Source organism: Marmota monax, unplaced genomic scaffold (assembly GCF_021218885.2).
Source record: "Marmota monax isolate L192 unplaced genomic scaffold, Marmota_monax_Labrador192_F-V1.1 WCK01_AAM20220418_F8-fsc00236, whole genome shotgun sequence".
NCBI classification, from domain to species: domain Eukaryota; kingdom Metazoa; phylum Chordata; class Mammalia; order Rodentia; family Sciuridae; genus Marmota; species Marmota monax.
This window is the reverse complement of record NW_026693806.1, coordinates 1,965,570-1,978,433: the sequence shown is the minus strand read 5'-3', so window position 1 is coordinate 1,978,433 and position 12,864 is coordinate 1,965,570.

Genomic DNA, 12,864 nt, shown 5'->3' with positions numbered 1-12,864 from the left:
TAGTTATTTTATGTAATGTGAATTTGGTATAAATTAATACACTCACACACATTTTAGAATGAACTGATTGCAGGGGTGACCATATTCAATGATAATATAATTTCTCTTGTAATAAACAACGAAATTCCAAGAGGAAGAGTTGTCTGGCATAAAAACATTCTTGCTTTAGTGATTGAGGCCATTCTAATAAACAACAAGAAATATGGGGTTTACACTGTATTTATTCGTGGAAAGATATTCATATAATTCTGTTCCAGTGTCATGGATATAGCCGTAATTCATGATCCTGACAACTTTGCAATGCATTCTGTGTTGTCTCACCATCGAAGGAACCTGAATTTGAAGCGGAAGCTGCCAAGACAAAAATAAAAACCATAAATCACATATATTCAAATTCTCCCTACTGTTCTGACACATACACCCTTAGCGTTTCAGGTTTGGAGGAAGATCCTTCTCTTGAACACCTCCTAAATTCTCTCTCCCATTTGGACTTTGGCTTTCAAATGGTCTTGCACATGTTGAAGCTGTTCATAGCTCCTGGAGAGAGTTGGGGAAATGGTCAGGGCAGGTCAATCAGTAAATTCTTGGAGAGATGGAGGATAACTGGGGGCCCATTTAGCAAATGCATAAGAAGAAAGAGTGCAAATAGGGCAGCTTTCTCTCATCCATAAGCAAGGAGATATCTGAAGGGCATTCTGCCCTTAGGTGTTTGCCACAAATGCAAGCTCTGGTTTCCTGTTTGGAGAATTGAGTTCAGTGACACTTTGATTAATGCAATTCCTATTTTCACAGAAAGAGAAGTGGCTTATATTTGGGCCCATATATTAGATGCTTTCCATAGCTCAGCCTCAGAATTCCAGCATCAGGCTAATGCTGTTTATGGCAAAGATGGATAGGTCCCCACCCAAAAGTTGTCAACCTCTTTCCATAGTATGCAGCTAGCACTGAGAGTCAGTAGCCCAGCCAGGGACTGCATGTCACATGTGGCCTTGCATCTACATGTGGCCACATGGCTAGTTCTTTAACAGAATGTGAGACAGACTTTGGTAGCACAGGGTTTCCCAAGAAGTCTCTGTGCCTTTTCTGCATTCTCTTTTCCTATCTACTGGCCAAACATAGAGGCCTCTAAGGCTTTAGAAGGTGCTATAGAGTTACAAGATGGAAGTTACCCAAATCCTAAATCACAACATGGGAAAAAGTGCCCTCTAACCAGAAAAGTTCACTGTTGATTTTTTCAGGAAAAATAAAGTTGTATTGTGTAAGGCTACTGAAATCTTATGGTTTGTTGGGAATAGCAGTGAACTTATTATAATTAATGTATCTCTAATCTACAAACTAGTGGCTAATTCTTATGACTATCTCTTTTTTTTCATCAGCAAACAAAGATGTTTAAATGATAGTTGTTATTCTATCATGATTTGCTTGAAATTCAGTGCTTCAAACAATCCTGAGTCTGTTTTTATAATAAACAGAAACCATTAAGCATAATTTAATATTCTTTTGATATGACAGACACTAAACACTAATGGAAGACTGTTGAACAAACAGATATAACCTAGGGCACAACTCTAGGAAGCCCTGTGTCCAAGTTTGTTGGTACTTAATAGACAGTGACTGGACATTAATCTGAGTCTTGACATATGCAAACATAATTAAAATTCTGTTACTGCAAATTTCATAGATATTTGCAATTATTTTGCTATGCTGAATTTGCATGATATGTTAGTGAAACAGTCTATTAAATGTTTATAGAGGACCTACTATGTGCATATCACTGTGTTTGATTCTCATTCATTAACAATTTTTAGGCCCCTATGATGTGGCAATCACTGTCTTTTCTCCCATTTTCCCTTTCTTCAAAGACATTTACTGATATCTCCCACTGGTCAGAGATGGTGCTCAGACAGTATTGAAAAATATGGCTACCATATCAATAAAGAACTGTCACACCAAGAACATTTTAAAGTTGTGATAAGATAACATACAGGTTTGAAAATGAGTGTGCTTTCAGGCACATTTTGTCATTCTTTTTATACCATGGAGAGGTCATCCAGTTTCTTCTAGATGTATGTGAGGAGCCATGTCCTGCTGGGATCCCACAGGCCTGTCTTTGTTACCTCTGTAGGACAGAGATTCCTTTTTCTTGTCTGTGTGAATTACTAGCAAGAGTTTTAAAACCTGTTTGCATTTCACATATCTGCTTTTATTTTTCTTTTTTGTAAAGCTAGTCATGATGCAAACTTTCAGGATGGGGGGTTCATGTCAGGGGGTTGGACATTAGAACCCTAGTCCCTCATTGCCCCTCTGGATTCCATAATCTCGTCCCAGACTTGTGGACCCTGGAAGCATTTCTCATTCTAGAACTGCACCATCCACTGAGGTAGCTACTAGCCACATGTGGTGACTGAGATTTGAATTAAAATTAATTAAAGTAAATGAAAGTTAAACATACAGTCTCTCAGTTTCCCTAGCCCTTTTCAACTGCTCAGTAGCTATATGTGGCCGTCACGGGGCTCCTGCATTTGACAGCACAAATGTCACACTTGCATTATTGCAGAAAGTTCTATTGGCCATTGCTGCTCTAAACTAGTGAGAATTTGGAGGGTGAATTTGTTTAGAAGGAAGAGCAGGGAAATCTGTGAATAGTAATGGGGCTTCAGCATCTAGGCTGATTTATTTTTTACTTGTCTCTTGCAGGAGACTATGAAGGCCATAGCTCAGGAATCTCCTTGTGCATTTAATACAGAGACGCTCAGGAATGCTTGTTGAGAAAATGAAGGAAGCATTGTTATCAGGATTATTTGGAAAAGGGAACAGCACAGAGTGGGACTCGGGCATTGCCTGAAGTCCTTCTTGTCCTTGTATGCTGAGGACCGGTCCTAGAGATGGAGTCAAGTGGTTTCGGGGAAGGGAGGGGAAACAGACTGGAGACTAGGCAAGGTTTGACATTATCTGAATTTCCTTGGGTGTACCAGGTGTCTGGTTAATCTGAGAAATTATTATTATGGTATTTTATTTTTTTCCACTAGAGATTAAACAGAGGGCCTCTTGAATGCTAGACAGGAGCTCTACCACTGAGCTATGACCCCCCAGACCTAAGTTATTCTAAATGACTTCCTGAGTAAACTATTTCAGGACCTGTGCTTTGTACATAGCAGGTACTTAATTGTTGGATGAAACAATTTATTAGTGTTATATTTATGTGTTTATTTCCTATCCCCAGCCCTGCCATCCACCCTTCCCCTTCTCAAGAGAGCACAAGCTCCCTGAAGTTAAGCATTTTGTCAATTTTGCTTATTGCTGCATCGACATCTGAAAATAGTGCCTACTGTGTTTTGGTAAATATTTCTGGAATAAATGAAGAAAGTTTAATAACTTATCTAAAAGAACTGCATAAATTTTAGAAACTCTAATGTGATGGAAAAAATATTGGGGAGACAAGAAAGATTATCTAGGGCTTTCAACCTCTTAGAAGGAATCACTGACTTTGCCTATGCATAGGGCTCGGCCAGCCCTAGTAAATGATGTGCCTCAATTTGAAATTTAAATCCCCATAGGACCCTAGGTGCATACAAGGCATAATACTAAATGGCTGATAACTTATGACATTTATTTCCCCACATGAAGAACCACAGGGCAGCATCTCTTGTCAGGAAGGAAACAGATTTGTCAGAAAGGAAACCAGCCATCATATGCTCTTTGTATTTTTATGATTTATGTATTTATTAGATGCACCCTCCACTTAACAACCTCTGAGTTCTTTTAAACATCTCATAGACAGAAGGCAGGCATTGCCATCGTGGATGATGAGGTGAAGAGGTACAAACAGGATGCCATCCATAAATCCCAGAGCACACCATAAAATCATCAAATGCTGCAGAAGCTATACTTAGGCTCCCTACGAATCACATTTCTAAGTGGAAAATTCTAAATACCTGAGCTTTTAGTGTTGGTTCTAGCACTTACTAGATTTCATGGCTTTGGGTGAATTTCTTAATCTCTTTTAGTCTCATTTTGTTCATCTCTGAAATGGGCATAGTAGCAAAAATGGTTGTCTGTTTATCTTAGACAGTTAAGGGATCAAATGCTCTGACTGCTTGTGATTCACAGAGAATCCCCCAGTGTAATGGACCAGCATTAGCCGGGTGTAGTGGCACACGCCTGTAATCACAGCGGCTCAGGAGGCTGAGGCAGGAGGATCACGAGTTCAAAGCCAGCCTCAGCAACAGCGAGGTGCTAAGCAACTCAGTGAGACTCTGTCTAAAATAAAGTACAAAATAGGGCTGGGGATGTGGCTCAGTGGTCTAGTGCCCTTGAGTTCAATCCCCAGTACCAAAAAAAGGACCAGCATTAAAAACGTTGAATTCCGCCTCTGTATGAATTTGAATTTCCTTTTCTCTTTCTGGTATGTGGGGCTCCAAATGATGTTCAGCCATTTCTCCATCTTTCAGTCTTACTCAGGTATATGTTCACGCTACCCCCAGTGACTTTCTTCATGATCTTTTTCTCTGCTTGGGGCTTCTTTTCCTGGTCATTCTCAGTTGTTCAGATCTTAAAGGAATTTGAGTTTAAACTCTGGATTAATACTTGAAGTAACAGAGCTAAAAGACTAACAGTCATACCAATCACGAGCATTTATTAAGTTCTAACTGTATGTCTGGCTACATGATTTTTGTATACACCGGCATAACAAATCCTGGAAAAACCCTACAAACAGTGTCATCTCCTAATTTTATGAATGAAGAAGTGGAAGTTTAGACAAGGAGAGTAACTCCATCAAGGTAACAGATAATAAATAACTGGCCAAGTCAGAAATGGAGTCTAAGTTTAACCTTGACTTTGAAGTGCCCATCTCTGAAAAACAAAAACTTCTCTTTCTGGAACTTTGACTCTGGTTGGATGGGTTTTCTTTCTCTTTCTTTTTAAAAATATGCCTTTATTTTTTTCCATTTGTTTTTATGTGGTTCAGAGGATTGAACCTAGTGCCTCACATGTGCGAGGCAAGTGCTCTGGCACTGAGCCCCAGCCCCAGCCCTTGAGTGGGGTTCTGATGTGGCATACCATGTGTGTCATGTGGGAAGAGTCCCATTTTCATTTCTAACTTCTACTTTGTTTCTACACAGGTAAGTTTTCTGTCTTTGGACACTCAAGTTCATGACCTTCGTCTTATTTCTGTACCTGGAAATTGGTAGCTTAATGGCAATCCCAGTTGATTAGCTATTCTCATACTCCTAATTCTTCCTTTCTAAAATTGCCAAATGCATATGCCCAGTTCCTTTATTAAGCCAGAGTACTGGCAATGAAAGTACTTAGTTTTTGGATTTCTGTAGAACCTTTTTAAGTTTTTTACTCCTGCAAGACCAAATTGTTCTATCATTTAGGCAAAGTTTAACAGCCTACAACTTGATTTCTGCTTCTATTCTTGCCTGTACAGATATTCAACCACACACATAACTCTTCTTTTTAATTTTTTTAAGCTAGCATCTCAGAAAAGTTTAGTGAACTGGACCTACTGTTTTCTCTCTTTTTTTTTTCTAATCACATCCTAATGTCCACCACTCCCTTCTCAAGGGCACAATGGCTGCCATCTTGTTAAATTCAGTGACTGAGAATCAAGTCTCATTTTATTCAGACAGTTGATCAGTTCTTTTCAAAGTGCTTTCCACACATGACTTGTGCCATGCCATAGCGTCCTGGTGTTCCTCCTGCTTCACTGCCTACCCCAGCCCTCCTCTATTTTTTTCTCCATTCTTATTCACTAGGTAAACAGATCCAATCCATGGCTTTAAATGTCATCTCTACATTAATGACTGGCAAACCTATTTTTCTAAACTCAGTCTCTCTCTTGTGTTTCAGACTCTATAATTGCCTTCTTCCTGGGTCCATTTAGATGTCTAAATTAACATGACTAGAAGTCTCGATTTTCCTTTTAGCCTCCAGAAATTCCCACATCTCCCTTCATTTGTCCTGTCTCAGGATATATCACTACCGTTCACTCAGATGTTCAATCCCCAAACCTAGGAATCCCCCTTGGTGCTTCTTTCTTAATATCCCCAAGCTTTACATCAGCATCAATAATTCCTGTTGCTGCTACTTTCCAAGTGTTTACCTTTGCTGCAGTTTGTGTCTCCCAAAGTTCATGTGTAGTTGGAAAGTTATTCCCCAATGCAGTGGTGCTGAGAGGTGGGGTCTAGTAAGAGTTGATTAGATTGTAAGGGCTCTGTACTCAGGAATGGATCATTGCCATTATTGTGGTAGTAAGTAAATTATCTTGCTAGTGGGTTCCTGATAAAAAGGATGAGCTTAGCCCCATTTTGTCTCTCTTGTGTACTTTCCCCTCATGTCATGCCTTCTGTCACGTTAGAGCAAGAAGACCCTTACTAGATACTGGCCCCTTGATATTGAACTTTTAGCCTCTTTTCTTTATAAAGTACTCAGCCTGTGGTATTCTGCTATAGCAACACAAAGTGAACTAAGATACTTTTCATCAAAGATTTCAAAAGTATTCTTCAATGTCATTATATCAGGACCAGTAACTGCAGTGACTGGGAAATAGACAGAAATTTATACTACAGGGAGTTTCCAAGTGATGAAATGCCTTTAAAGCTTTGGGTGGTGGAAGCGCCCATGTCATAGCACACAGATCCAGGTGTGATGGTGGTGGCAGAAGGAGAAGGTGAATATCATTTTTCTCTTTGCCACATTCAGGGTGATATGCTGGTTTGCAAACAATATGATTTTAACTGAGGTGGTCTAGCTACTTTTGAAACTTTGACCAGCTCACAGACTGTATTCTAGAAGAGGGGACACTTGTGGTGGGCTTGGAGTGATCAGGGAAGGCTTGGTGGGAGAAGTAGATCTTGAATTAGCTTTTGTATGTGAGGGAAAAGAAGAGCATTAATGTAAGAGAGGAGTTCGCGGGACAAAAGTAAAAGTGGTGTGTGTGGGGGTGTTGGACGCTGTTGCACATCTTTAATCCCAGCCGCACAGGAGACTGAGGCAGGAAGACCACAAATTCAAAGCCAGCCTCAGCAATTTAGCAAGACTCTAAGCAACTTAGCAAGACCTGTTCTCAAATTTAAAAAATTAATAAAAAAGGCTAGGGTGTGACTCAGTGGCTAAGCACCCCTGGGTTCAATTCCTAGTACCAAAAAAAAAAAAAAAAAAAAAAAGATGGGAGCCACTCCAGTTACACTTAGGCAACTAAGGGGAGAAAAGTAAGACTAGAGTGAAAGGTTTAAACAAATTCTAGGTAAAAGGATTCACATTGCAGAATTCATTTTTTAGGCTAATATTTATGGAGTATGTGCTATGTAATCAAGAACTGTACTTGGTATTTGCATGTGCTGTTTAATTATTACAACTACCCTGTAATGTGGGTGCTATTTTAATCTCATTTTTGCACAAGAGAAGATAGTAGCTCACTAAGATCAAGATATTTGCTTAAGGCCATGTAGTAAGAGCTAGAACGGGGACTCAAAACCAGAGATTTACCCACAGTGAAAGAGTATAGAGAGAGGACAGTACAGAAAGGACACCTTTTGTCCTTTATATTTCAAGAAAGAGGCAATCTTAGATTATGTTCTGAGATAAGAGTTTATTTCAAAGGTTACTGACTCTCAGTGAGTAGGACATTCTGGGTTCTGGTACTTTTGAAACTGAGATATATGGAGGGCCCTATGAAAAACTGACCGCTCAGGCTGCCTCATTGATGAGTCATACATTCTAAGAGACAGGATTTGAACAAGTGAATTTGTCACTACCCAGCATACAGTATCTATTGGGAGCAGTTTCCTGTCAAGTCAATTGGAGGTGGTTTTTACTGAGTTCACATTCAGTTCTAACAGATTTGTGGTCATTTGTTTTCTGCATGTATAGACACAGGAGTGACTTCATGATGGCAGTCGCAAAGTCAATGCCTACAGAGGACAATGATTGACATAAAAGTGTCAAGGAGGCTAGATGGAGACCATGGGGACTATTGGAAGAGGTGGCAGCTACTTAGGTCCAGCTGATTTTCACCATGTGTAAATAGATAATATTCAATAGATGCAAAATTCCAGTAAAATTTAAATTCAATAACTAACATGAAATTGATGACAGTACTCTTTGGGTCAAAGAATACAGACCAGTTTGCTACCACTGATTTCAGTATGTTTCTTTAGTGTGTGGAGATAACTGATTTTTCAGAAGTGGTGCTTGGTTTATCGAGAAGACATCTTAATAGACCATTGAAGATTGACTTAGCGATCATGTGCGCTTGCCCTTGGTGACCAGATCTTCCCAGTTTTAAAGGCCACTGATTTTCCTGTGTCTGTCTGAACTCCTGCACACCACTCTGTATCCCAGGACATGTGGGGAGTCTGGAATCAATGACCCAGCAGTACCTATGAGAAACACCATATCCGGAATGAATCTCCCTTCGTTCCCTTTAACAGATGAGTCACCAGGGGAAGCTGATTGCTCCCCTACCCATATCACACTCTGATTCATTTACACTTAAGTGATGAAAGCAGTCTTTTCTCCCTCTCTCTTCAAATGGATACTAACCCGGGAGGGGCTTGGGGAGTTGTAAAGGTGAGTGCTAGCTCCTTGGACACACTCTGGGTTGCATTCTCAAATGGCCCACTCAATTAGGGGTAATATTTCATTGACTGGTGTGCCTGATGGCTCCCTAGCCAGCAGTGTTTTCTAAATGGTCCTGAGGCAAGACTTTGGGCTTTGAAAACAGCCCTCCATCACCTTTATGTGTGGGACTCCATGGGCACAGCCTGGATGGAAGCAGCTATTTCCATCCAAGGGAGCAGTCACAGTCTCTGGCTGCAATGTCCTGACTTGGCTGCTGTCACTTGTCAAAGGAATGACTACTCTGACTTTCTGGGCTAGGTTCATGCAACATCATTATCTACATGTTGAGTCTGACCACTCAAATGCTTGATTGGAATTTATATAGGAAGTAAAAATGGTTGGATTTTTAAAACTCAGAATCTTTTTTTTTTTTTTTATCTTTTTCTGGGGTTGCACAGAAAAGGTAGATGTGTTTGGATAACTAGTCTTATTTTTCCAGAAGGTTCCATGTCAGTGCATACTCCCAAGTCAGCCTTAGCTTCAAGTATGAATTGCTTGCTTGATATTTAGAACAATGGCACATCTTTTGTTGAAGAAGTCTGATGCAGTAGAAGGGTATGTCTGTGTGTCTATCTGTATGTTCTGGTGTCTAGGTTTTGTGCACAATGGTGAATATGTTCACACTGACTGGGCACATGATTTAGATGAGCTTCTATTCCAATTATAAAGTTGGTTTGATCTGAATATCTATGAAGTACTTGATTTGAGTCAGTGATAAAAGGTTCTCAGTAGATAAAGCTCATACACCCTTTTATAGCTACACTTTTGTCTCTGAATTAGGGGCTGGATATGATTTGTGGCAAATACACGGTTTGGAAAGCAGCTACCCATCTGAGGTACGTGGAAAATTATCTGGTAGTCTCATGAGAACAAGAACTATAATAATAGCTAACATAAAGTGAGGATACTCTATTCCTAAGCCTCTCTGATAACGTCGATACACATTTCCTCCCTCACAGCATCCTTATGAGGTAGCTGTTATTATCCCTGTTTCACAGATGAGAAAACTGAGGGATGGAAATGTAGATCATTTGCCCAAAAGCTGCACCACTAGAAATAGCAAAGCTTAGATTTGAAAACAGGCAGCTTTGTTCCAGAAGATGTTTCTGGAACATTCTACTGAACTTTGCAGCCCAATACATTTCTTGTTTAGAGTTGAATCTCTGGATTTTGCACAGTAATTGGCACCCTGTATGTAGATGGGTTGGATAAATTCTAACATTTGTATAAAAACCCTTCAAGACAAGGATTTCTATAAAAATGTTCACTTTTATTATTACATTTGATGCTAGTATTATTATTAACAGTAAAACTACTTTATATTGGACTCTCTCCATGGGCCAGGCACCAAACTAACACTTAGACAAGTTATTTCATTTTCTCCTCATGACAATACCATTTTGCAAATGGGGACACTGAGGTACTTAGAAGGCAATGGTTTACATTTTGAAGTCATCCTTCCAGAACTTAAATGGAAATCTGTTCTTATCCCATAGTCCATCGCCTTGACCACAAAAGCAATACAATATCATTGCTATGAGAGCTTCTATTTTCTTATTCTCTCAAAAGATACTCTTGGGGTTTTCACAGGATTAAATAGAAATAAAACTACAGTGGTAATAATAAGCAAAAAATAGAGTTTGAGATACACTCAAATGACAAATATTTATTGAATAATATAAAAAGTATTGTGCTAAGTGGCCTAGGGCAGTATTTCCTAACACGGCAGTCTTTGCTCATTATCTTCATGATTTTTTGCCATATCTTAAGTCCATGTGAACTCCCACTTAATATTTTCTTATGTTAATTCATTTTTGAAGGCTAAAGTATATTTATGTTTCATAGTCATGGTAGTTGAAGATTTCTCAAATATGTATTTCTAGGACACATTAAAATTATATCACTACTAAATAGGAAGTGCTTTCTATTTAGTAGGTAGTTTACTCTTTAGAAATGTTATTTTCTTTAGAAAATATCTGCACTATCCCCTAAGTCGCCTTTCATACCTCCTCTAGCTCACCTACCACTCCACGGGGAACACAGGGAATGCAAGGTACAAAGAAGCACAAAACTGCTCCACCCTGCAAATAAGCCAACCTCAGTCTAACCTAGGAAGCAAGAAGGAGCTTGAGGGTCATGGGAAGGAAGCATACAGGCGCCTAATGGTTGCTGCCCTGAAGGAGCTTACACTCTTTCGTAAGAAGCAAGACCTGTGATGCAGAGGTGGTCAGTTAGTAGGGAAGGTATTCGGGGGCGGGAGGCTCTATGGACTAGGTGGTAGAGCTTCCAGAAGGTGCTGCCTTTGGAAGGATGTGCAGGGTCAGTGTGGAGAGGTGAGGTGGGCATGTTCAAGCACCTACTGGAGTCCGGCTTCCAGTTCCCTAGCCTCTGACATCCAGTTCACAACCCACTCTTTCAGGATATGCTGCTCTGAGCCACAACCACAAATCAGATCTGCATACAGGTCTTAAGGGAAAAAGGTCATATTTGAGGTCCTCTTACCTCCCTGTTACACTGAAAATGACCTTTTCCACTTTTGCTATGTTTTCTTAAGTCTATGGAACATGCCATCTGTTTTCAATTTGGCAAAGAGTAATGAAAAAAAAAATCGAATCCAGTTTTTCAAAACACTTAATTTTTAAAGGCTAAAATAGACTCTTTTTTTCATTTTTGTACCAGTGCTTAACAAACACTATTTACTTACCAGCACAATCTATATATTTTCTCCACTCAGATAATGCATCTGTTTTTCTCTTGGCCATCTTAACACTTACTGGTTTCTTGTTCTAGCTGTTAAAGATGGAGAAGAGTTAGAGGTGTAAGCCAAAGCAGATGATTTCTTGAAGAGAAGAAATGTGCCTTAAATGATTTCTTTTTGTTAGATCTTTTTATTCTTTTCATTGGGCTCTTTATGGGGGGATGGGTGATGAATGTCTTTTGGATCTAAAGAGGTGTCAGGAAACCTCTGAAAGCAATACTTACAAAAAAAAAAAAATCTAATTTCCTAGAACCAGAGTTGGAGCTGGCCTCTCAGTGTTGCACATTAATGTGGCTTTCCCTCCCGTTGGGAAGCAAAGGCCCAAGTGGCAGTCATTACTGCCAATAGCACGGTTACCCAATGGATTCCTGGAAAGGCTCACTTAAAAGATTCAGCCAGATCATCTCTAGGGGCCTCCAGTTCCCATCATCCCAGGAATGAAATATTCAGTATCATCTTTCTGCACCTGGGGCTGCCATGGATTAAATTCTTGCTTCCTCCATTACTGGGGCAGCCAAGCGCTAGGGCTACACTGAGTGGATAGCAAATGCTTAATGGCTGCACTGGGCTAGGAAAAAGAGAGGAGAGGAAGAGTCTGGCACCACAATTACTGTAGTTCGGAGAATTAGTTGCTACAGGTCAGAAAGAATTTAGTTGAAGCTTGCTCTCAAACTGCCCCTGAGACAGCATGTTTTGAAGCCATATTCCCTGTGAGCTTTAGTCACCTACACAGTGACAAGTGTGTATAAATGGTGACCCATGACAGTCTCTTCGCCTGGACAAGTTCCCCTTTTCCTGTCTGCTCCTGAATAGATGGCACCCAAACATTACGTTCACTCCTCTGTTTCTTACAATCTTTTTATCTGAACTTCCATTAACTATAAACTATGGACAGGGGACCCATGTCATGCACTTTGGCGTGATAATTTTCTTGGCACATATTAACTGCTTAATAAATAATTATTGAATGGTTGATTGAATGAGGGAATTCAGCTCAGGAATTCACTCACTCAGAATGTCATTCCCTCAGATTCAAGACTTCCATTTGTAATTGCCCACAGAACACCTTTTCTAGAAAATCTGTGGTGGGTTGAATGGCCGCTTTCCCATAGATGTCCAGGCCTTAATCTCTGCAACTTGTGACTGTGCCGTTAGATATACAGCAAGAAGTACTTTGCAAATGTGATTGAGAATCTTGAAATGAGAAAATGACCCAGGATTTCCTGTTTGGGAGAGATGCAGTATAAATGTCCTTATACGAGAGACACAGGGGAGTCAGGGACCCAAAAGAACCAAGAGGCATCCAACATCTGAGATCTGTCAGGACTGAAGCAGGGGCTGGGGTGATGGGCTCCAAGCCAAGAAACACTGGTGGCTTCTAGAAACAGGAAGAAGTGAGAAACCGGTTCTCTCATGGAGCCTCCAGAGGAGCCAACTCAGCCAACACTTCACAGAGTCCCCGTAGGGCTCATTTTAGA